At 38.3% G+C, this 23,484-nt stretch overlaps 1 non-coding gene across 1 annotated transcript; it reads right to left on the reverse strand.

Moving 5' to 3' along the window:
* Nucleotides 1-16,707: 16,707 nt before the first annotated feature.
* LOC138822509 (U6 spliceosomal RNA) lies at nt 16,708-16,814 on the reverse strand. The gene has a single exon (XR_011370528.1). It is a non-coding gene; the product is annotated as a U6 spliceosomal RNA (small nuclear RNA).
* Between the last annotated feature and the right edge of the window lie 6,670 nt (nt 16,815-23,484).

Consider the following 23,484-nt stretch of genomic DNA (forward strand, 5'->3'; position numbering starts at 1 on the left):
TCAGACAAGTAATTACATTTTCTTTTAATCCATTTGTTATAAAAATAAAACAAATTATGGGGAAAACTATGTCTATGGTACATTTTCTTCCAAGGCATATTTATTTTATGTTAAGTATTATTTTAATAGTTTCATTTTTAAAACTTGAGGAAAATGTTTTGTTACTATTAGCACTAATTATTGCACCTTTTTTTGTATTTTTCCATGTCTGTATGTTTGTTATTAAGCTTCTAAAATTTTCTTTTCCCCCAACTGTTGCCTTCTTAAAATTTCTTCAAATTATAAACTATATATAATAGTCCTGTATATGTTCATTGATATATTTAAATTTTGATCTAATATCCACATATTATAGGTTATCTTCAAACTGTTGTAATTGCTCTGAAAATCTATATGGAGGTCCCTCATTAAAGCAAAAACACAATGCCACAAAACCCAGTGAAAATAGGATTAGGTATCTATCCAAAAATATTTAGCAATGATACAGTAGAAACATTCACTTCTCACTGGGCGCCGGTGCCTCACACCTGTAATCCTAGCTACTCAGGAGGCTGAGATATGAGGATCGAGGTTCAAAGCCAGCCTGGGCAGGAAAGTCTGTGAAACTCTTATCTTCAATAAACCACCAGAAAACCGGAAGTGGCACTGTAGCTCTAGTGGTAAAGCACTCGCATTGAGCTGAAGAGGTGAGGGACAGCACTCAGACCCAGAGTTCAAGCCCATGACCGACAAAAAAAAAAAAAAAAAAAAAAAAAGCTGATAATGAGCTGAGCTGTTAGAGGTAGTTTCCCTAAAGATCTAAGAGCTAAAAGTGGAGAGGCAAACCCAGAGCTCTGCACTACATCAGTCCACCATGCCAATTGCTTCTACCATAGTACTAACTACCCAGTTTGCACACTCATGACCTTTTTACCCTGATTGTGCCCCACAATCCCTCACAACTTTTACTCTTTCACTTTGTCTATGCTTTCTTGTCCCTGCTAAACTCTTCTGGATGCCTGTATTAGCTACCCCAACCCTTGCAAAGCTGTTGCTGCTACCCAATTTCCTGCCACTTCAACTCAGTTATTACAGTCACAATTACCCTTTCCCTGGTATCCTAGTCTCTGCTACTCTTTTCTGCTACCCATAATTCATAACACCATTGTTCCAGCCACTTGACCCCTGACACCCTTGTCTCTGATACCACATTCCCCAAAAAAACAAGGGAAGAGTGGGCACAGACAGTCGACTTGGGTACTCCTCTTGCAGGCACATTGGGACATTATTCCTCAGGTATTTAACACAAGGGACTAATTGGCGGTGGAAAGAAATGAGGTTACTCAGAGGTGACTAATATCCAAGGATATCAACTGACAACTTGTTGCTAGGAAAAGAAAGCCCTAAGGTGAAAGTTAATGAGAAAAAGTTTTACAAAGATATTGGGGATGATGCAATAGGTTTAGCTTAGTCCCTTCTACTAGTGATCTGAATTATTTTTTGACATAGATATGTAACTACTTTGCATTTTAAAAATTATATGAAGATGCATCTTTGTGTGGTATTTATATTAATTTATGAAATAGTTGCATATGATCACATTAATGATATTCAATATTTTATGTTCAATGTTATGCTCATGAGGCTGCCTTTGGCAATATGAATTGAGCTCTCTAACAACAAATGGAATTTCATTGTCAAATACTACAAGGAGATTACTGATGCTAGTACCAAAATGAAAGCTGGAACAAAAAAACTGAAGAAAGCTGCAAGTTTGATGGGAAGGGGTCAGTGGTAAGGGCTATGATGAAAGAGAAATTTTTCACCATGGAATCTTGGAAGAATAGAATGTGTTTTGTTGAATTACTTAGCTTTTTAAACCTTCTTAGAAAGCAGAACATTATTTTTATTCTTGCTTTTTGGTAGCTGTTTAATGAATGGTTTAACAAAAAAATTATCAAAATGACTGAAAATTAAATTATGTGAATTATCAGATTAACATTATACCTAAAGTTGCCCTGAGATGCAGGAAGATTGGATTCTTTTCTATTAAATTAATGGAATAAACTTCCTTTTGAATGGTTGGACAGTCCATGACACTTGTTCCAAAACAAGAAAAGATACTGGAGAGAAAAAAAAAGAGGAAGGAGACTCAACGAAGCTGAAATTAGCATGTTCTCATTTGGAGTTTAATGGTTTTTTTCTACAAAGAATAAGAATTTCATCTTAACATAATAATTTCAAAATGGATGTGCTACAGGATAGCTTGTAAATGTAATATTTAATGCTGTTGAATTACTTGAAGACAAATGTTTACAGAAAACTTTAAATTCCAGAAAAACTGTAATGTTCCAATAAACACCTGGAAGAAATATAATTTAAAAATTCATGGTTCAAAGCAAACCCTGGCAGGAAAGTCTGTGAGACACTTATCTCCAAACAGGAAGTGGCACTGTGTCTCAAGTGGAAGAGGGCTTCTCTTGAGCTGAAGAATTCAGGGATATGTTAAAATCCAGTCCCTGAGTTCAAGCCCCAAGACTGACAAAAAGAAATTTAAAAAAAATTAAAGCATTAGGGATGGGAAGGAGACTCAGTAGTAGAGTGCTTGTCTTGCATGAATGAGGTCCTGGTTTCAATTCCTCTGCACCACATAAGCAGAAAAAACTGGAAGTGGTGCTGTGGCTCAAGTGATATAGCCTTGAGCTGAAGAGCTCAGGGACAGTGCCCAGACCCAAAGTTCAGGCCCCCTACCAACAACAACAACAAAAAAAATTAAAGCATCAAACAATCCGAAGAGGTTGTCCAGAATAATGAGTGCCGCATTATCCGTTTACATGACTTAGTGACTTGAAACCTAGTTTACCAGGGGAGGTGGTGGGCAATTTGTGTCTTTGCCAAAACCTGCGAAATTATTTTGTACTTTCCCAAGGAGGGACAAAACAGGGAATGGGGGAAGGAGGATAGGTGTTTGGGGGCCTTGCCTTTTGGTTCAGTGATTGTTTTCTGGAGTCAAATTCAGAGAAATCCTGCTTGCAATCCTAGTTGCATGGGGAATGAAGAAGCCAAGCCCTGGAATTGGACTTTGCACTGTCCTTGGCCCGGTTCCAACCACCACTGGATAATCCAAGTCCCATTTCAGGAACAAGATGCCTTGAAGACTACTGATCCACTGGGCAGGTGGACCTAACCACAGCCAGGAAAGGCAAAAAATTCAATGCCGAGGGCATCACTGGAAATCTACAACAGGCAGAGATTTTTAAATATATTTTATTGTAAAAATACTGTACAGAGGGGGTTCAGTTACATGAGTAGGGTAATGAGTACATTTCCTATCGAGCATTGTTACCTCCTCCTTGGTTTTTCCCCTACCATTCCTTCCCTCCCCACCTCTCCAACTCCTCCCTCCTCAATCCCTGCCTGACATTGTAAATTCATTTTCTACATAGTGTCCTGTACATCTCTTCATCACAATGGGTCAACCTGCAGCCCCATTTAAGCATTTTGTTATATCCTTTCACTCCCCAAATCACAAAAATAAATATAGAAGATGCAGAACATTGGAATCAAATACAGTGAAAACAGGGATTATACTGTGGGGAGATGAACCTACAAAAGAATCACATACTGCATTATAAGTATATTAAAAACAAAATCAAGACTGATTTGGGGTATATTTCACTTAACATCATCTTATGTGGTCATAATAACATAACTTTTTATCTTTTCTGCTTGTCCTAGACATGTACTAGTCCTTGCAAATAAGGGAAAGCATGGGACCTATGTTTCTCTGGGCCTGGCTTACTTCACTTAATATAATTTTTAAAAAGCCTTTCCATTTCCTAACAAATGGGGCATTGTCATTCCTTCTAATGGAGGCATAGAATTCCATTTTGTGTGTGTGTGTGTGTGTGTGTGTGTGTGTGCGTGTGTGTCACATTTTCTAGATCCATTCATCTACTGAGGGGAATCGGGTTTGGTTCCATATCATAACTATAGTGAGTAATGTGCTGGTAAAATGACCTTGTTTGTAATCATTTGGGTAAATGCCCAAAGGTGGGATTGCTGGGTCATAGGGAGCTCTAAGTGGAGTCTTTTGAAGAATTTCCATACTGCTTTTCAAAGTCGTTGAACAAGTTTACACTCCCACTAACAATGCAGTAGGGTTCCCGCCAGCATCTGTAATAATTACATTTCTTTTTTTTTAATTTAATTTAATTTTATTTGTGAACATACTGTACAGAGGGGTTACAATTACATGGGCAGGATAATGCGTACATTTCTTACCAAGCATTTCAGCCTCCTCCTTTGTTTACCCTTCACATCCCTTCCCAGCTCCCCCCTCCCCCCCAATACCAATCCTTCTCCTCCCTCCCCCCCCCCCCCCCGCGTTGTAAAGCTCGTTTTGGACATGACAACTTGTACTTCTCATTGTTGCAACAGGTCCACCTGTATCTTTAAACAACTGGTAATTACATTTCTTGATTATTATTATTATTATTATTATTATTTCTTGATTATTATTCTAACTGGAATGATGTGCGATCTCAATGCTGTCTGATTTGCATTTCTTTTATGGCTAGAAAAGTTGAGCATTTCTTCATGTGTCTAATGGGCATTTTCATTTCCTCTTCAGAGAAATCTCTCTTTAAGTCTTTAGCCCATTGAGTTATCCGGCAGTTGTTTCTTTGATGATTTGTTGTTGGGGAATTTAATTTTTTGAGTCCTAAGTATATTTTAGATATAAGACCTTGTCCATTTTATGACTCATGAAGATCTTCTCCCAGTAGGTGGGCTGTCTACAGTTCTTGTTAGCTTTGACCTTTGCCTTGCAGAAGCTCTGGGGTTTCAAGCAATCCCATTTGCCCAACCTTTCTTTGATTTGTTTTATTTCTTGTTCTCTATTAAGAAAATTTCGGTGTGTGCTAAAGAGCCCTAGAGTTTCTCCTATTCCTTCATGTAATGTTTTCACGGTGTCTGCTTTTATTTTGAGGTCTGTCCATTTGGAGTTGATTCTGGTGCAGGGCAATATATACGGATCTAGTTTAGTTTTTTTTTTTTTTAATTTAATTTTATTTTATTTGAGAACATACTGTACAGAGGGGTTACAATTACATTGGCAGGATAATGCATACATTTCTTACCAAGCATTGCAGCCTCCTCCTTTGTTCACCATTCACCTCCCTTCCCAGCCTCCCCCCTCCCCCCCACCCAATCATACCCCCCTCCCCCCCCACACCGACATTGTAAAGCTTGCTTTGACATGACATTTTGTAGTTCTCCTTGTTGCAACAGGTCCACCTGAATCCTTAAACGACTTGTTTGTCCCCATCTCCTCCACATGTTATACTGACATCAAATAAAGTGAAAGCGGGGGTTACACTGTGGGGGAGGGACATACAAAGCAACAAAGAAATAATCTTATAAATGCGTTAGAAACACATACATGAAAGAAACGAAAACATTAAAATACATATTTAAGGGTTCGTTTTCCTAACATCACATTATCTGACCTTTTCCGCTTGACTCATACCTATACTAGATATTGCAAATAATGGAAACCATGGGACCTATGTTTCTTTGGGCCTGGCTTACTTCACTTAATATAATTTTTTCCAAGCCTTTCAATTTCCTAACAAATGGGGAAATGTCATTCTTTCTGATGGAGGCATAGAATTCCATTTTGTATATATAACACATTTTCTTGATCCATTCATCTACTGAGGGGCTTCTGGGTTGGTTCCATATCTTAGCTATGATAAATAATGCTGCAATAAACATAGTTGTGCTGGTAGTTTTAGTGTGGTCTTGTTTTTATACATTTGGGTAAATGCCCAAAAGTGGGATTGCTGGATCATAGGGGAGATCTATGTGAAGTCTTCTGAGGAACCTCCATACTGCTTTCCAAAGTGGTTGAACAAGTTTACATTCCCACCAACAATGAAGTAAGGTTCCTTTCTGTCCACATCCCCTCCAGCATCTGTTGTTAGAGTTCTTGATTTTTGCTGTTCTAACTGGAGTGAGGTGATATCTCAATGTTGTTTTGATTTGCATTTCTTTTATGGCTAGGGATGTTGAACATTTCTTCATGTGTCTATTGGCCATCCTTCTTTCTTCTTCAGAGAAGCTTCTCTTTAAGTCTTTCGCCCACTTATTTATTGGGCAGTTGTTTCTTTGAGGATTTGTTGTTGGGTGGTTTAATTTTTTGAGTTCCAAGTATATTTTAGATATGAGACCCTTGTCCATTGTATGGCTAGTAAAGATCTTCTCCCAATCGGTGGGCTTTCTATTGATCTTACTAGTTATGTCATTTGCCCTGCAGAAGCTCTGCAACCTTATGCAATCCCATTTGTCCAACCTTTCTTTGATTTGTTGTGCTTCCGGGTCTCTATTCAGAAAATTTCGGCCTGAGCCAAGGAGACCTAGGGTTTCTCCTATTCCATCCTGTAATGTTTTCAGAGTGTCTGCTTTGAGTTCAAGGTCTTTGATCCATTTGGAGTTGATTCTGGTGCAGGGTGATATATAAGGATCTAGATTTAGTTTTCTACAAGTAGTTAACCAATTTTGCCAGCACCATTTACTGAAGAGGCTGTCTTTCTTCCATTCTATTTTTTTTAGCTTCCTTATCGAAGATTAGATGGCTATAGGTCTGTAGGTTCATTTCTGGGTTTTCAATTCTATTCCATTGGTCCTGAGGTCTGTTCTTATGCCAATACCAAGCTGTTTTGATTAGTATGGCTTTATAGTAGAGTTTGAAATTTGGTATTGATATTCTTCCAGCAGTGTTCTTTCCGTTGAGAAGTGTTTTTGCTATTCGGGGTCTTTTATTGTTCCATATGAATTTTGGGATTGCCTCTTCTATTTCCTTGAAGAATGAGGGTGGAATTTTGATAGGTATTGCATTGAATTTGTAGATAGCCTTGGGAAGTATTGCCATTTTCACGATGTTAATCTTGCCAATCCAGGAGCATGGGAGGTTTTGCTATTTTTTAAGTTCTGTGTTGATTTCCTTTTTCAAGATTTTAAAGTTTTCATCATAGAGGTCCTTCACTTCTTTAGTTAAGTTAATTCCTAGGTATTTTATTTTTTGTGGGGCTATTACAAATGGAGTTGCTTTCCTAATTTCAGCCACACTTTTCTCATTGTTGGCATACAGAAAAGCCATTGATTTTTGGGGGTTAATTTTATAACCTGCTACTTTGCCAAAGTTTTGAATCAGCTTGAGTAATTTGGGAGTGGAGTCTATGGGATTCTTTAAATACAAGATCATGTCATCTGCAAAGAGGGAGAGTTTTATTTCTTCTTTCCCTATTTGGATCCCCTTTATGTCTGCATCTTGTCTTATTGCTGTAGCAAGGCATTCTAATACTAGATTGAAGAGAAGTGGAGAGAGTGGGCATCCTTGTCTTGTTCCTGAGTTAAGAGGAAATGGCTTTAGTTTTTCACCATTGAGTATAATGCTGGCTGTAGGTTTGTCATATACAGCCTTTATTGTATTGAGGAATGTTCCATGGATTCCTAATTTTTCCAAAACCTTGATCATAAAGGGGTGTTGGATCTTGTCGAATGCTTTTTCTGCGTCTATTGAGATAACCATGTGGTTCTTGTTCTTGCTCCTGTTGATGTGATGAATAATATTAATTGATTTGCGTATATTGAACCAGCTTTGCATCCCTGAAATGAATCCTGTTTGATCGTGGTGTATGATTTTTTGGATGAATTGTTGAAGTCGATTGGCCAAAATTTTGTTGAGAAGTTTTGCATCAATGTTCATCAAAGAAATGGGTCTATAGTTCTCTTTCTTTGATGAGTCCCTGCCTGGTTTTGGGATGAGGGTTATGATGGCTTCATAGAATGTGTTCGGTAGTGAGCTTTCTCTTTCAATTTCATTGAAGAGTTGGAGGAGAATTGGTGTGAGCTCTGCTTTGAAGGCCTTGTAAAATTCCGCTGTAAAACCATCTGGTCCTGGACTTTTCTTAGCTGGGAGGTCTCTTATTGCTGTTTCTATTTCAATGCTTGATATGGGCCTGTTAAGATAGTTTAACTCATCTTGGTTTAGTTTTGGCATGTCAATATTTGCTAGGAAGAGGTCCATTTCTGTCAAGTTGTCGAACTTATTAGCATAAAGTTTTGAGAAGTATTCCCTTATAATGTTCTGAATCTTGGTTGTTTCCGTGGTGATGTTTCCATTCTCATCTCTGAGTTTATTAATTTGGGTGTGTTCTCTTCTTTTTTTGATAAGATTTGCTAAGGGTCTGTCAATTTTGTTAAGTTTTTCAAAGAACCAACTCTTTGTTTTGTTGATTCTTTCTATAGTTTTTTTGGATTCTAATTCATTTAATTCTGATTTAATTTTGATTATTTCTTTCCGTCTACTGGATTGGGGTTTATCTTGCTGCTCTTTTTCAAGGAGGTTTAGATGTGTCATTAAATTGCTAGTTTCAGATCTCTCCAATTTGTTGATGTAGGAGCTCAGAGCTATAAACTTGCCTCTGAGTACTGCCTTTGCTGTGTCCCAGAGGAGCTGGTAATTTGTGTGTTCATTTTTGTTGAATAGCATGAACATTTGAATTTCCTTTCTAATCTCTTCCATGACCCACTCTTGATTCAGCAGTGTGTTGTTCAGCCTCCATGTGATACCGGACTTTCTTTGGTGGCTTTTGGTGTTGAGTTCTAATTTTATTCCCTTGTGGTCAGAGAGAATGCAGGGTATAACTTCAATGTTTCTGAATTTAGACAAGTTTGCTTTGTGGCCTAGAATGTGGTCTATTTTAGAAAACGTTCCATGTGCTGCTGAGAAGAACGTGTATTCTGATGCTGCTGGGTGAAATGTTCAGTAAATGTCTGTTAAGTCTAGTTGATCTATGCAGCTGTTTAGATCTGCGGTTTCTCTGTTGAGTTTTTGCCGAGTTGATCTGTCTAGTGGGGAGAGTGGTGTGTTAAAATCCCCAACAATTAATGTCTTTGGATCTATATGGGATTTGAGGGAAAGTAGTGTTTCTTTGATAAATTTGGGTGCTCCATTGTTTGGCGAATAGATGTTTAGAATTGTAATATCCTCCTGAAGGAGAGATCCTTTAATTAGTATGTAGTGACCTTCTTTATCTCTTCTCACGATTTTTAATTTGAAGTCTATTTTATCTGATATTGGGATTGCAACTCCCGCCTGTTTATGAGGGCCGTTAGCTTGGTAGATTTTGTTCCAGCCTTTAACATTGAAAATGTGTTAGTTTAACAGTTGTTTAACCAATTTTGCCAACACCATTTACAGAAAAGGCTATCTTTTTTCCACTCTATTTTTTTAGCTCCCTTTTCAAAGATTAGGTGGCTATTGGTCAGTGGATTCATTTCTGAGTCTTCAGTCCTTTTCCATTGGTCCTCAGGTTTGTTGTTGTGCCATTATCAAGCTGTTCTTATGACTGTGGCTTTTTAGTCGAGTTTGACATCTGGAACTGATATTGCTTCAGCACTGTTCTTTCTGCTAAGGATTGACAAACCTACAGCCAGCATTATAGTTAATGGCAAAAAGTTAAAATCATTTCTTATAAATTCAGGAATGAGGGGCTGGGAATGTGGCTCAGTGGTAGAACGCTTGCCTTGCATGCATGAGGCTCTGGGTTCCATGTCTCAGCACCACATAAGCAATAAGAATAAAAGCCAGAAGTGGTGCTGTGGCTAGAGCGCTAGCCTTGAGCTGAAGAGCGGCGGGACAGTGTCCAGGCCCAGAGTTCATGCCCCACGACTGGGGCATGAAATAAATAATTAAAATAAATTCAGGAATGAGATAAGGATGTCTGCGCTGTCCACTCCTCTTCAAATTAGTATTAGAATGCTAGCTGGGGCAATAAGACAAGATACAAACTTAAAGGGGATCCAAATAGGGAAAGATGAAGTAAAACTATTCCTCTTTGCAGATGACATGATCTTGTATTTAAAGAACCTCATGGACTCCACTCCCAAGTTACTTGAGCTGATCAGAAACTTTGGCAAACTAGCAGAATATAAAATTAACCCTCGGAAATCAATGGCTTTCCTGTATTCCAATAACGATAAGAGTGAGGCTGAAAATAGGAAAGCAATACCTTTTTAATATTCGCAAAAAAATACAATAGCAAGGAGTTAACTTAAGAGGTGAAGGACCTCTATGATGGAAACTTTAAAAACCTGAAAAAGAAAATGAAAGCAGAACTAAGGAAGTCGGAAACCTCCCACGCTCCTAGATTGGGAAGATTAACATCATGAAAATGGCAATACTGAAAAAGGCTATTTCCAAATTCAATGTGATACATATCAATATCCCAATCTCACTTTCAATGAAATAGAAGAAGCAATCCAAAAATTCATATGGAAGAATAAAAGACCCCGAATAGCAGAGAGGATTTTTGTGATTCTCATTTTGTATTACCACTTTCATTCTACAAAGTAATCTATGGATTTTAACTTTCTTCCCTCCCTTTGGATAAACCTCACAAAAACCCTGCCTCTAGCTCCCAAGACACCTAACTCTTAGGTCTGGACAATTGTTCCTAGATAGTGAATTACTTAGTTGTATTTTGAACGCATAAAACATGCATATAAAACTAGCACATTTTGATCTCATGAGAAAACTGTCTTTTTCCCTCTCTCAAATTCATTTCCTGATAGGCATTTTTAGAAAGAATCTATTTTCTTTTTTAGATGAAAGGCTTGTAGGAAACTATGTTTATAATCTGGCTCTTCCTCCTGTACCTCAACACCTAAAACACAAATTTCACAAAGCATTTATAAGAAACAATACAAAAACCAAAACACTGGGAAATGCTCAGATGCAGAAAGTTTTACAAAACCCAGAATATAACTCTGCTGTCTGAGGCCGGGGCTCTCTGTGTAAATTAACAAACCCCAAAAGAGCAGCCAAGAGTACCAGACATGAGTGTCTCTGGCTGATACTCCATGGACAAGGAGCATGGAGGGGCATCCTGAGCCTGCAAGAGAGTGTCGGGAGGAAAGTTTCCCTGCCAGCCTGAGTACAAAAGTTGGCATCACCCCACCTGGGCCTGTATTTCTTGTCTTCTCCCCACAGCTGAGAACAATCGTCCCCTACTCCATGGAGGATACTGTACAAGCTGATCCCCAGAGCGGCTTCTGTTTTGTCTGCAGTCCTTCCTAGGTGGGTTCCCCCTCCCACTGTGTGTGTGTGCTCTCAGGGGCTGATCCTTAGGGCCCAGGCCCATGGGGCTTGTGGGTATTATATGTGGGTCAGTGGCACTGTGTCATTCACACAGCAGCTTCCCTAGTCCAACAGCAGGTACACCCTGATATTCTCCCACAGTCTCAGGTGAGGTGCCCAGAAGCACCCGTGTTGGGTAGGCTGCCACTAGGCTCCTACTTCATCAGAGGGGCCAGATGAAGTGGCTGCTGACTGAATTACTAATTATTTTATGGAGCAGTTATAAACAAATTGATACTTATTACTGTATGATATATAATGCTATATCCTTGAGTCTCTAGTCTACAAAATCATTGAACTTGATACTAGCAAGAATGTATTTTATTTTATGTGTTTATAAGCCCATAATGGCAAACTGAAATGAAAGTACAACAAAACTCTTCTCCAAAAAACACATTCTAAAATCACAGAATTTGAAAAAAATTGTATGTAAGTGCAAATGAAATTATACTAGGATAGTAAAATACACACAAAAATATTACATTTGTTACATTCAAAAGTAAAATAAGTAAGTACAGAAAGAATTCCTACTGGATAAAAAATATTACAATGTTTAACAGGTAGAAGTGATATAGGTTATATGTTTCCTTTTTATAAAACTTATTTATATCTTCCTGTTCTGTTTATCTTAGTGAAGGAAAATGTTAGAAAGCAGAAATTATATGTGGCATCTCTTACTTCCAGTACTACAAAGGAGAGTGGCACTTCCTAATGGGAGTCCTGGAATGACACCCACACCCAGCTCATGTAGACCCATCAGAGGTCCCTGTGGTGACCCTGAGGGGGTCTGGAAAACCGCACTGCTGTTGCAGCAGGTGCAGTATTTGTTGTGGTGGGCTGCATCCAACAAAGCTCCATCAGTGACCAGACCAAGCAACCCAGCCTCAGGTGCCAAAGCCAGGAGGTAAGGCAGGGCAGACCCCAAGTCCTGCCTTCCATGTGTGTGGCCTGCATTGCCAAGGCCAGACCCATTCCTGCTTTGGATACCAATGAGGGTAGAGGATGAGCCCATTGCTGCCAAAGGGAGCATCCCCGGAATGGCACCCAGAGCTGGGCCCATGTGGACCAGAAGGACAATGGAGGAGGCTATACAGCAAAGCCAAAGGGGCTTTGATCCCCCAGTGCTGCAGCTGGTGCACTGCAAGTCCATGCTCCTCTGGCACTGATGGGCATATGCAGGGATGGCACCTTACCCGAGATCACAGGGACCAGAAAATGGAGGTCCGTGGGGATGCTGAAGGGGCTCCAGGGTGCTCAGCTGCCACAGCTGTCACAAGCCCACTGGCAGAAGGGCCAGCACACGACTCTAATCCCCATTCTGCCCTAAAGTCTGAACCAAGGTTGGGCTGCCTGGCCCCAAGGGGGTGAATTGTCCACCAAGCCTTCCTTCTCTTGTGGACTGTGCAGTGTACAAGCATGGTGTTCTCCACCCCACACCCATGGGGGCAGGCAGTGACCCCACAACAGAGTCTCACTGGGATGGCACTTGCACCCAGGACCACCGAAGACCAGTACCAGCACACCTGGCAGAGGAGAGGGCAGCAGTGGACTCAACTCCAGCCCCATGGCTGCCAGATCCTGGGTGAAATGGAACAAGTGAGAATGGGAAGGGAGGTGGGCAGGGTGGGCAATGCTCATCTGGCAATGGTAGGGACCATGCACACACACATCCCTTCACTGCACATCCACCACAAGGGAGGGGCCCCACTTCTCAACGGGTGACCTGAAGAGGCCCCACACCCACAAGGACTACATAAATGGAAGTTCACGTGGTGATATTGAAAGGTCTCCAGGGTACAGCCTTGCTCCTGCACTGATCAACTGGCACAAAAAAAAAAAAGGAAAAATGACCACTACACCTTTTCATCAATGATAACCTATTATACTTTCAAAACAGTTTTACTTTCCTCTTGTCCTATATTTTTGCATGGGGCCCTCTGAATTAACCAGAAATCTCCAGGATTTCTTCATGCACAGTAATACAAATAAATATAGCTTCTATTCTTTTTTGAATTAAGGGAGGTTGCATTTAGTTCTTTCCCATGTTTGATTCATGAAAAAGAAATCCTGAAGTGTATCTGTAAAACACAAAACTCAAGCTACCCAGAGAGAAATAATCACATGATTAGTGGTTCAAATGATATTTCATCTTTGCATTTCTTTAGAAAACTGCATACTTGGGGCTGGGAAGGTGGCTCAGTGGTAGAGCGCTTGCCTTGCATGCATGAGGCTCTGGGTTTGATTCCTCAGCACCACATAAGCAAAAAGAAAAAAGCCAGAAGTGGTGCTGTGGCTCAAGTGGTAGTGTGCTAGCCTTGAGCTGAAGAACTGAGGGACAGCGCCCAGGCCCAGAGTTCAGGCTCCACAACCGGACCACCCCCCAAAAAGAAAGAAAGAAAGCAAGAAAGAAAACTGCATACTACTTTCTACAATGAGAATATTAACCTGTATTTTGACCAAGAGAGTACAAAATTTCCTTTCCTCCACACTCTCACAACATTATTACCTTCTGAGTATTTCCAAGGGCAGGTTTTTCCTATGTGCAGTACCCCAGACTGGCCTTAGAATCAAATCCTCTTACTCCAACCCCCTAAATGCTTGGAATTACAAGCCTTTACCACCACACCTGACTCCTTTGATTTCGTTGATAAGAGTTATAATAGTTATGAAGTAGTATCATAGTAATTTTGAGTTGCATTTCTCTAATGACTTCTGTTCAGAAAGCATTAAGCCAGCATAGAAGTGGTATTAAACACAAATTTGTAAACCCACTGGTGATTTTCAGGGCTTTTTGGAAAGCAGGTCTATTCAGAACTTTCATCCATATTAAATCAAGTTTCTTGTTAATCTCATCTTTAATATCTCTATACAAAATGAATACTTAATTCAATATAGTAGAAAGGAAAAATTAAGCAACTCCTAACATTTTTCACTTTTCAATAAAATGATATTGCTTAAATCAATTTCTGTTTATGCTTGAGACTATACTACTTAATTTGGTTAGACCTTTTACAAAGCTTTATATACTTTATTTATTTTATGTTGATTGCTCTTTCCAAATCCTGCATGTCTAATTTTGGTTTCTTTCAGTCTCATGTAGTTCAGATTTCAAACCGAAGAATAAATGGAAGGAAACAAACAAAAAAAAAAGAGTTCCTCTCATCTGATGATGCCTCTACAAGAATGAGGAAAGAGTTCATCCTGCTAAGGATCTATGATAGAATTTCAAAAAGAGAATTCATTCTTCTAGGTTTTCCCTATCTTTGTGATGTACCTTAAATTATATAAAACAAAATACACTGCTCAGATACTCTTACGTTTTATCAGTTTTGTACATTTTCATATGGACTTCACATCTGTCTACAACATTCCTTCTTTATAAATGTCCCTGATATTTTTACACTATCAAGACATAAGATAACCAGTTTGATTTACAGCATGAGAGTTATCCTCCTGGCTTCCTTGGAAGCAGAGCATGGTCAATAGATAACATTACTTCTGGTTGCTCGCTTCATGTAATGGTTTCTGTAATACATTTTATTTAGTATTTAAAAAACTGTTGGCTAAACTCAAAAGCTCATTCATAGAAGTTTATGTTAAGTTTTTCACAAGTTTTAATTCTCTTAATTCTTAAGATAACATTTGCTATAATACTAATATTATTACCATTTAAGTGTTGGGAAAAATTGTAATTAAAGGCACTAAATGCATGGCCCAAATACACACAGTGAGGAAAAAAATGAGTCAAAGTTTCCAAAAGTCTTTCAGCAATTCAGAAAAGGTAGGTAAAATCTCACCATTCTCTTACACTCTAAATTCAATATTAATATTGCTCAAGAAGTAATAGCATAGCAATTATTGCCGATGATGATTGTTTTCTGTCACAATTTGTCTTCAACACAGACTGTGTTGGTAACATTGCGTTATCATGCACAGAATTGAGCTTATACATTGAGTTTCAAAGACAGCCAAATTTCTTCTGTACTACAGTTCCATTTTTCTTTTTAAAAAGTACCAAAACTTTTAAATATCATCACTTTCTGTCTTTTAAGAATCCAAAAGAGAAATAAATTCACATTTAATTTAATAAATTCACCTTTACTTTTAAAGCAAAGTGCTTTAAAAGTAGGAGATGATAAAAACAGGCCCCCATGAAGTAAATTTTCTTCTACTTTTAAAATTATTCTGAAAACCTTGTGCTGGTTGGTCACACCCGTAATCTTGTTTACTTGAGATATCTACTCAGGAGGCTGAGATCTGTGGATAACAGTTGGAAGCCAATCAGGGCAAAATTATTTTTGAGATTATTTTTCAAAAAAATTTAATGAACTAGCAAAGAGCCAGGAGTGCAGATGTCGCTCACCAATCTAGAGAGGAAAGGCCTAGCAAGACCTTAAAGCCCTGAGTTCAAATTCTGAGCACTCCAACACACTTGTGTACCCGTGTGCACACACACACACATTTATTCAAAATACCCTCGTGTCAGTGTTTTGCATTAATTTATTTGTTAACAAGATTATATGGATAAAATAAGGGAAATAAACTCTTCAATCTCAGAACATTTTTATACATTTTTTATTTTAAAAATACTGCACATGAGCAAGGTAATGAGTACATTTCCTAACAAGCATTGTTACCTCCTCCTTTATTTTTCCCCACCATCCCTTCTCTCCCACCTCCACAAGTACACTCCACTCCTCCTCTCTCCTTCCCCTACCTAAATTGTAAAATTCATTTTTCATCATACGTCTTGTGCATCTCATTGTTACAATGGGTCAACCCATATCCCTATTTAAGCATTTTGTTGTTTTCTTCTTCTCCCCAAATTAGAGAAACGTATATACAAGATGTAGGCGCACCAACTTCAAATCCAGTGAAAAAAGGGGTTATAGCGTGGTTGAGGAACATATAAAGGAACAAAAAAAATCACATCGTACAGTATAAGTATGTTAGAAATAATAGCAAGATAGAATCACTTGTGTACCTATCTTGGTGTTCGTTTAGCTTAACATCATCTTATCTGGTCAAATGCACATAGCTTAAGACATTTTCTGATAATCCCGGACATATATTAGCTATTGAAAATAAGAGAAACCATGGGACCTATATTTCTTTGGAGTTGGCTTACTTCACTTAAAAATTTTTTTCCAAATCTTTCCATTTCCTAACAAATTGGGCAATGTCATTCTTTCTAATGGAGGCAGAGCATGCAATTGTATATATTTACCAGGTTTTCTTGATCCATTCATCTACTGAGGGGCATCTGGGTTGGTTCCATATCTTAGCTATGGTAAATAATGCTGCAATAAACATAGTTGTGCTGGTAGTTTTAGTATGGTCTTGTTTGTGATCCTTTGGGTAAATGAACAAAAGTGGGATTGCTGGGTCATAGGGGAGCTTTATGTGGAGTCGTTTGAGGAAACTCCATACTGCTTTCCAAAGTGGTTGAAGACTTTTACACTCCCACCAAGAATGCAGTAGGGTTCCCTGGTGGCCCCATCCCCTCCAGCATTTGTTGTTGTAAAAACATGGATTGCTTCACTAATTTTCAAGTCATCCTTGAGCAGGGGCCATGCTAATCTTCTCTGTATCATTCTGATGTTAGTGTATAGGCTGCCGGATTAAGCACAGAACATTTTTTATATAGAAGGTGTAATTTATTTTCTTAGTCAATTCCACAAAAAAGTAAGTTCAAAAGAATTGTCATGAAATTTTAGAATCATGCATTTCTTACATAAGCACACATTTTTGATGTTGGCATAATTTGTGGAGGGGAAGGGGAAAATGTTTAAATAGGGATACAGGTAGACCCATTGCAACAATGAAAGGAACTTTACAACTTTGGTATCTCTACTACTGCCATACCTGCAGATTGTAACTTCATTGCTTCTTTTGAGGTAAGTATCACTATGCCTGGGTCTGCTTGGACTGTGGTCCTCCTAACACAAGCAAAACATATAGCACCCATCAAATGGTTAGAGTTTCTGAAACTTCCTTTTTTTTTTTTTTTTTTTGGTCTGGGCTTGCCTGGAACTGCAATTCTCTAATCTCTGTTTTCTAAGTAGATAATATTACAGGTTTGAGCCACTTTATCCAGTAAAAGTATACAATTTCAAGATATCTTGATATTGCCTATATTTGTGCTTAACATATATAGCTAACCTTAATTTTCTCCCTCTTTTGTTTAGTACTCTGAGTTGAAAACATTGACTTTCTTGATATACATGGCTTTGTTTTGGGTGGAATCCCATCACAATCCAAAAAATCTTCCAAAAAGTTTATGTCAAGAATCTGGAAAAGAAGGCTTCAGGTTGGAAAGAAAACACTGATCCTTAACTTATAATTGCAGTATATTTATAGTGTTAGTCAATACTTTCTGAAGTATGAGAAGAGAAGGAAGACAGAAATGTGAAAGATGTCAGGTCTCTGTGGAATTTCTGTAGTTGTCACTTCATGTTATATTCTTCCTTAAAACTTGCTTTATTAAAAGCCTCTGGGTGGATATTTGTTGGACTGATTGGTAACCTTACCCAAGAAATGAAGCTGATTTTAGAAGGTTGATGATTTGGTAAATAAAGGAATGATGAAAATGAGAACAGATATTGTCACAGAATGAGCCGACAAGGTTCATTGCTGAACAGCAAAACAAAGCAGTTTCAAGTCTGATGATGCACATTGGAACATATATAGATAGATACATATATGTATACATATACAAACATATGTGAAAAAGTATATATGCAGTAGAATACAGAGAAAGTTTGTGTGACAAGTATTAAACTATATCAAACTGGTTGCAGGAAAGGTCCAGTAAAATATCAATAGTTTAGCATAGATTTTGCATAGATTTCTAAAGGATGAAAATTCTTCCCTCATTTTATACTTTACAAATATCCTTAGTATATTTTAAGTTTTTTATATTGTAGTTGGAACATGTATATAATGCTGAGAATTGGAATTACATAAAGTATGCAACATGAATAGGTCAGCCAGAATAGGAAAGTTCATTAGATTCTTATTTCCAATTAACCACCAGGAGAAAAGGAGTTTCAGTTCAGATTTTATGTAGAGCACTGGCCTTGAACACAAAACGACCAGTCAGGCCATGAGTTTAAGCCTTAAGATCTACAGAAACAAAAACACAAAATATAACTTGGAGTTAGATATTTTATAATGAAGCATTTTTATATACTCTACATTGTTAGGAAGACTAGATTTCTGTGTTAGCTTTATAACCTACCATAATAAATGATATTGTCCATTTATTAAACAGAAAGGCTTACTCAGATTTATAAGTTTGAAGGTTTCAGTGTATGTTCAGTCGGTTTTATTGTTTTGGTGGCCTGTGACAAGACAATGTCAAGGTGAGGAGTATGACAAAAAGAAATGTTTTTGACCTAGAATGATTAAAAGAGAAAAGAAGAAAGAAGATGAGAGTGCATGTTCTCATAGGTTTTATTCTGAAGAACTTAATCTCCAGAAGAACTATTCAGTATTCTCCACAGTCTGGGAGGAAATGGAAAGTCATTTTTCTTTAACACATAGGTCTTTCTGGGGCATTGTAAATTCAAATGGCAACATCTTCACCAATGATAATGACTTGTCCAGGGGTGGAAGCAACTAGATATTGCTATAAATTCCAATCAGATCCTTTTTCTTCTCATACCATGAAAGCCTGCCACAATTCCCAATCAAATCCCATCAAAGATTCAAACATTAATGCTGTCCCAAAAGTTCTGTATGCAAACCCAGGTACATTCACTTCATTTAAGACGGCAATAGTATATGAAAATTTTAAGTCTTCCATAGAAAAAAATTCATATTAAGTGAAGTAAGCCGGTACCAAAGAAACTTAGGTCCCATGGTTTCCCTTATTTGCAATAACTAGTATATGTCTGAGTCAAGCAGAAAAGGTCAGATAAGTTGATTTTAGGGAAGTGAACCCTAATATATGTATTCAAATTTTTTTTTCTTTCAGGTGATTGTTTCTACACATTTATAAGATTATTTCTTTGTTGCTTTGTATGTCCCTCCCCCATGGTATAACCCTGCTTTCACTGTATTTGAGGTTGGTATAATTTGTGGAAGGGAAGGAAAAAAACAAATCGTTTAAATAGGGGTACAGTTGGATCCTTTGGAACAATGAGATGTACAAGTCGTTATATGGAAAAACGAACTTTACAACTTTGGTGGGGGCGGGGAGGAGGATTGCGTGGAGAGGGAGGGGGTGGAAGGATGGGAAGGGAAGGGATGGGAAGGGGAAACCAAGGAGGAGACTACAATGCTTGATAAGAAATGCACTCATGGGCTAGGAAGGTGGCTCAGTGGTAGAGCGCTTGCCTTGCATGCTCAAGGCCCTGGGTTCGATTCGTCAGCACCACATAAGCAAAAAGAAAAAAGCCAGAAATGGTGCTGTGGCTCAAGTGGTAGAGCACTAGCCTTGAGCTGAAGAGCTGAGGGACAGCGCCCAGGCCCCAAGACCAGACCCCCCCAAAAAAAAAAGAAAGAAAAAGAAAAAAAAGAAATGTACTCATTATCTTGCCCATGTAATTGTAACCCCTCTGTACAGCGTTTTCACTATAAAAAAAAAAGAAAATTTTAAGTCTTCCAATTACGTTGTCACCAAGGAAACAATTACAATATTTCCTTAAAAAATATCTAGATTGTAGAACACTTTAATCAGAAAATTGAAGGAGTATCCATTATAGGATTTAATTTAAATATTTAGTCATTGAAATGGATATTCTATATCCACAACTTAGAGCCCTTTCAAAATACATAATTACAAACCTCATCCATTACCATCTTCCGTGAAGACAGTCCTTGCTGAAAACAAACCAAATGTGGTAAACCAATTAAAATGTACGCCATTGTCAAATGCTATTGTTTTAAAGCATGGAAGTGACAGCACAATTAATGCCAGTGAACAGCTGGTTCTAAGGAGTTTGGAAAGTGATTACTTTGTACTCTAGGTGGAAAAATCCACAGATGTTTCCGATTGTGCTTCGTTTTGGCATTTGTAAGATATATTTTGGAAAACACAATGAATGAAAGCATGTTGTTTTATAAAGATTTGCTGGCTGACAAACTAGGGAAAGAAAACTTATTGAAATGTTTCAAATGAGAAGACAGACAATAGAGTGTGTAAAATGTGGTATGCAGCTTTAAATACAGACTGAAGCAAACCAAAGAATGGGAAAAAATTTTTCCTTAAATGCTTTCTGGGTATATTGTGCTATACACTATAATGATGAAATGATCATTTCTTTGGAAAAGTCATGAAAAAACACTGTCACCTGTTCAATTTCTTTATAAAGTGAATCTTAAATGACAAGAATGAAGAAATTTAAATATGTTAATAAAACATTATCAAGTATTACTTTAATTTTTGATTAAAAGTTAAATCAAACTGACAGACTATTAGTCCATTAAGATTAATGTTTCCTGTCATATGTTATTTTCTTTTTGTTCCTCTTTTATGGGTGGTGATTTTTTTTTTCAGAAAGTCAACCTAGTCTTAACCATTACCCACAAAATTTATGCTGTCATAGAATCAGAAAGTTTTTTTTATTAAATTAAGACAATAGTAGGCTCATTTTATGCCAAACCAAAATATAAACACCAAAAACATTTTTCACTAAAAAAACACTCAAAAAATCATGAGGTTTTGGGGGAAGATGGAGGAGGAGAAGCTGGAGGGTAAACAAGCTCTTACATAGAAAGCAGTTTAAATGTTCCAGTCACACCAAGTGTGCCATCACAGTACAGAGAGTTTGGCCAAAGATGGAAAATCCAGGCAAGATGACAGATCTGAGCACTTGCCAGTAGCCACAGCTGAGGTGGCAGTAGGTACAGCGCCAGTGGCTATAGCCACCATACCTACAGAGAGAGTCCATGACAAAGGCCCCAGACGTGGCTGGTGAGCAGATTCTACTCAACACCAGCAAGAACTGACAAGGAGCAGATATCTTCATCCTGCAGATCACAGACCAGAGATGACCCAGGAACCAACACTCTTACATGAGTAGAATCCTGACATCCTTACTCCTTCTCAAGGATCAGAGAAGGGAAGGCCGCCCCTCCCCCACTACCAGAGATCTCCATCTATGTTACTGACCTCCCCAGGGCTGAGCAACTAGCTCCAATTCAGGCCTTGGAAGAAAACAAAAGAGTCATTTAGTAGGTCACAGGAAGTAGACATGACCTGTCAGGCTCAGCTCCACACAGGGGAATGTCACCCCACCAAGCCAGTGGAGCCTCTGTGGAGTGATGTCCTTCACATGGTAAACAGAGCCAGAGGCTGCCCCTCCCTACAACAGCCTAGGCAAACAATTGAAACTAAGTAAAAAAAAAAAAAAACCCTGAGAATGGGTTCCATGAGTGTTTCAGGAGTTGCCCCTCAGGGAAAAGCTACCATTTTCTGAAAGGCCCCAACCCTACCTCATCATGGCATTTACACACTGGAGGAAACTGCCATCTCCCTCTTTGGTGATATTCAAAGCATATCTCCCTCCCACTGAATAGCCTGGGAAGAGGATCACAAAATCCTGGGTAAAGCAGAGCATTTTTCTGCCTGCACAAAAAAAAAACTGACTTAAGAAACCAGTCAAGCAAAATGAAAACTAAACACCACAAGCACACCAGAGACTCCACCAAGAGACAGGTTATAGACACAGGAGAGATACAGGGTCTTATCATCCCCCCCCCCAAAAAAAAACCCCAAATAAAAGAACTCTTCTTTTTAACCTTTTTTTCAATTTTTAAAAGTGTTTGATGTTAATTTTTTCTCATAATTTTTATTTTTGATGTGTGTGTGGGGGTTTAATCTCTTTTGACCTTTTGGTCCTTTTTTTATTGTTTTCATTTCTTTCTCTCTCTCTTTCTTTTTGTTTGACATAATTGCTGTTCTGCTCATCCCCAGATACATACCAGTGGTCAATTATTAGACCTTATCCCCCATTGTGTACATACTTAATCCTGAAATTTATTACTCGATTCAAAAAATCTTAGGCTTAATTTCTTTAATGGCAGTATTATCTCTTTATACCAGTATAATTTTCAATTAACTAATTTTAATTTTCTTTTATTTTTTAGTTTTTCATGTTTCCTTTCTATCCCTCCTCTCCTCTCAACCTATCCTTTTCTTCTCTCCATATCATTTCTTTAAAGTTACATAATTTTTAAGTGTTTCACTTCTTAGATTTAAATTTTTGTTTATCCATTTTTTCTTTATTTTTAAAAAAATCTCTCTCCAATCATTCTGTACAATGCATTTCCCTCTCAGAGATTAGGACTTGGTTAAATTCACTCTTTTTTTTTCCACCAGATTTCTTTTTTTTTAATTTTTTTTGGGGGGGATCCAGTCGTGGGACCTGAACTCTGGGCCTGGGAGCTGTCCCTCAGCTCTTCAGCTCAAGGCTAGCACTCTACTACTTGAGCCACAGCGCCACTTCCAGCTTTTTCCTTTTTGCTTATGTGGTGCTGAGGAATCAAACCCAGGGCCTCAGGCATGCAAGGCAAGCACTCTACCACTGAGCCACCTTCCCAGCCCAAATTCACTGTTCTTTTACCTCTCCACATCCCTCTAATCCTATTTTTCTCCACAATTCTCCCTAAACCTAATAATTTCTGGTGTGTCAAATCCTTTTTGCTTTTATTACCCTATTAGTCCATGGTTGTTTGATGATGAATAGATTGTATCTGATGTACTAGATTGTATCTGCAGCCATTTTGACTGTGCAACTACAGGACTCCGGTTGATGCTTGCCTTAAAATAGTGGTCTAGCACAAAATTGGTTTACTTTCATACCAAATGGGCAGAACAAGCCAGAAAACACAAAAAAATGGCAAGTCTGGGTATATGAATTCCCACTCATGATAATCAGGTGACAGAATATTAATGAATAATCCAGAAGAGAGTACCCAAAAAGCTCTACAAGCCTTACTGGTATACATGGTGAATGAATAGATTGAAAGGTTGCAAAAGACTCAGTGTGAGCGAGATAGAGAGCGAGAGGGGGCAAACCAAAGATTAATACAGGAATCTTGTGAGCATGAGGAAGCTACTCAAAGATTAATACAGGAATTGCGTGAGCAGGTTAAAAACAGTCAAAGAGAAATACAGAAATTGCATGAGAAGGCTGAGATCAGTCAAAGAGAAAGACAGGAATTGCATGATTGTGAGGAAGCTGTTCAAAGAGTAATACAGGATTTGCGAGAGAAGGATGAGAATAGAACAAGATCAATAAAGGCATTCATGGAATCCATGAGCAGACAGATGAATGAATTAATGGAGACCA

Source organism: Dipodomys merriami, unplaced genomic scaffold, assembly GCF_024711535.1.
Source record: "Dipodomys merriami isolate MVZ:Mamm:240054 unplaced genomic scaffold, mDipMer1.0.p SCAF_1113, whole genome shotgun sequence".
NCBI lineage: Eukaryota > Metazoa > Chordata > Mammalia > Rodentia > Heteromyidae > Dipodomys > Dipodomys merriami.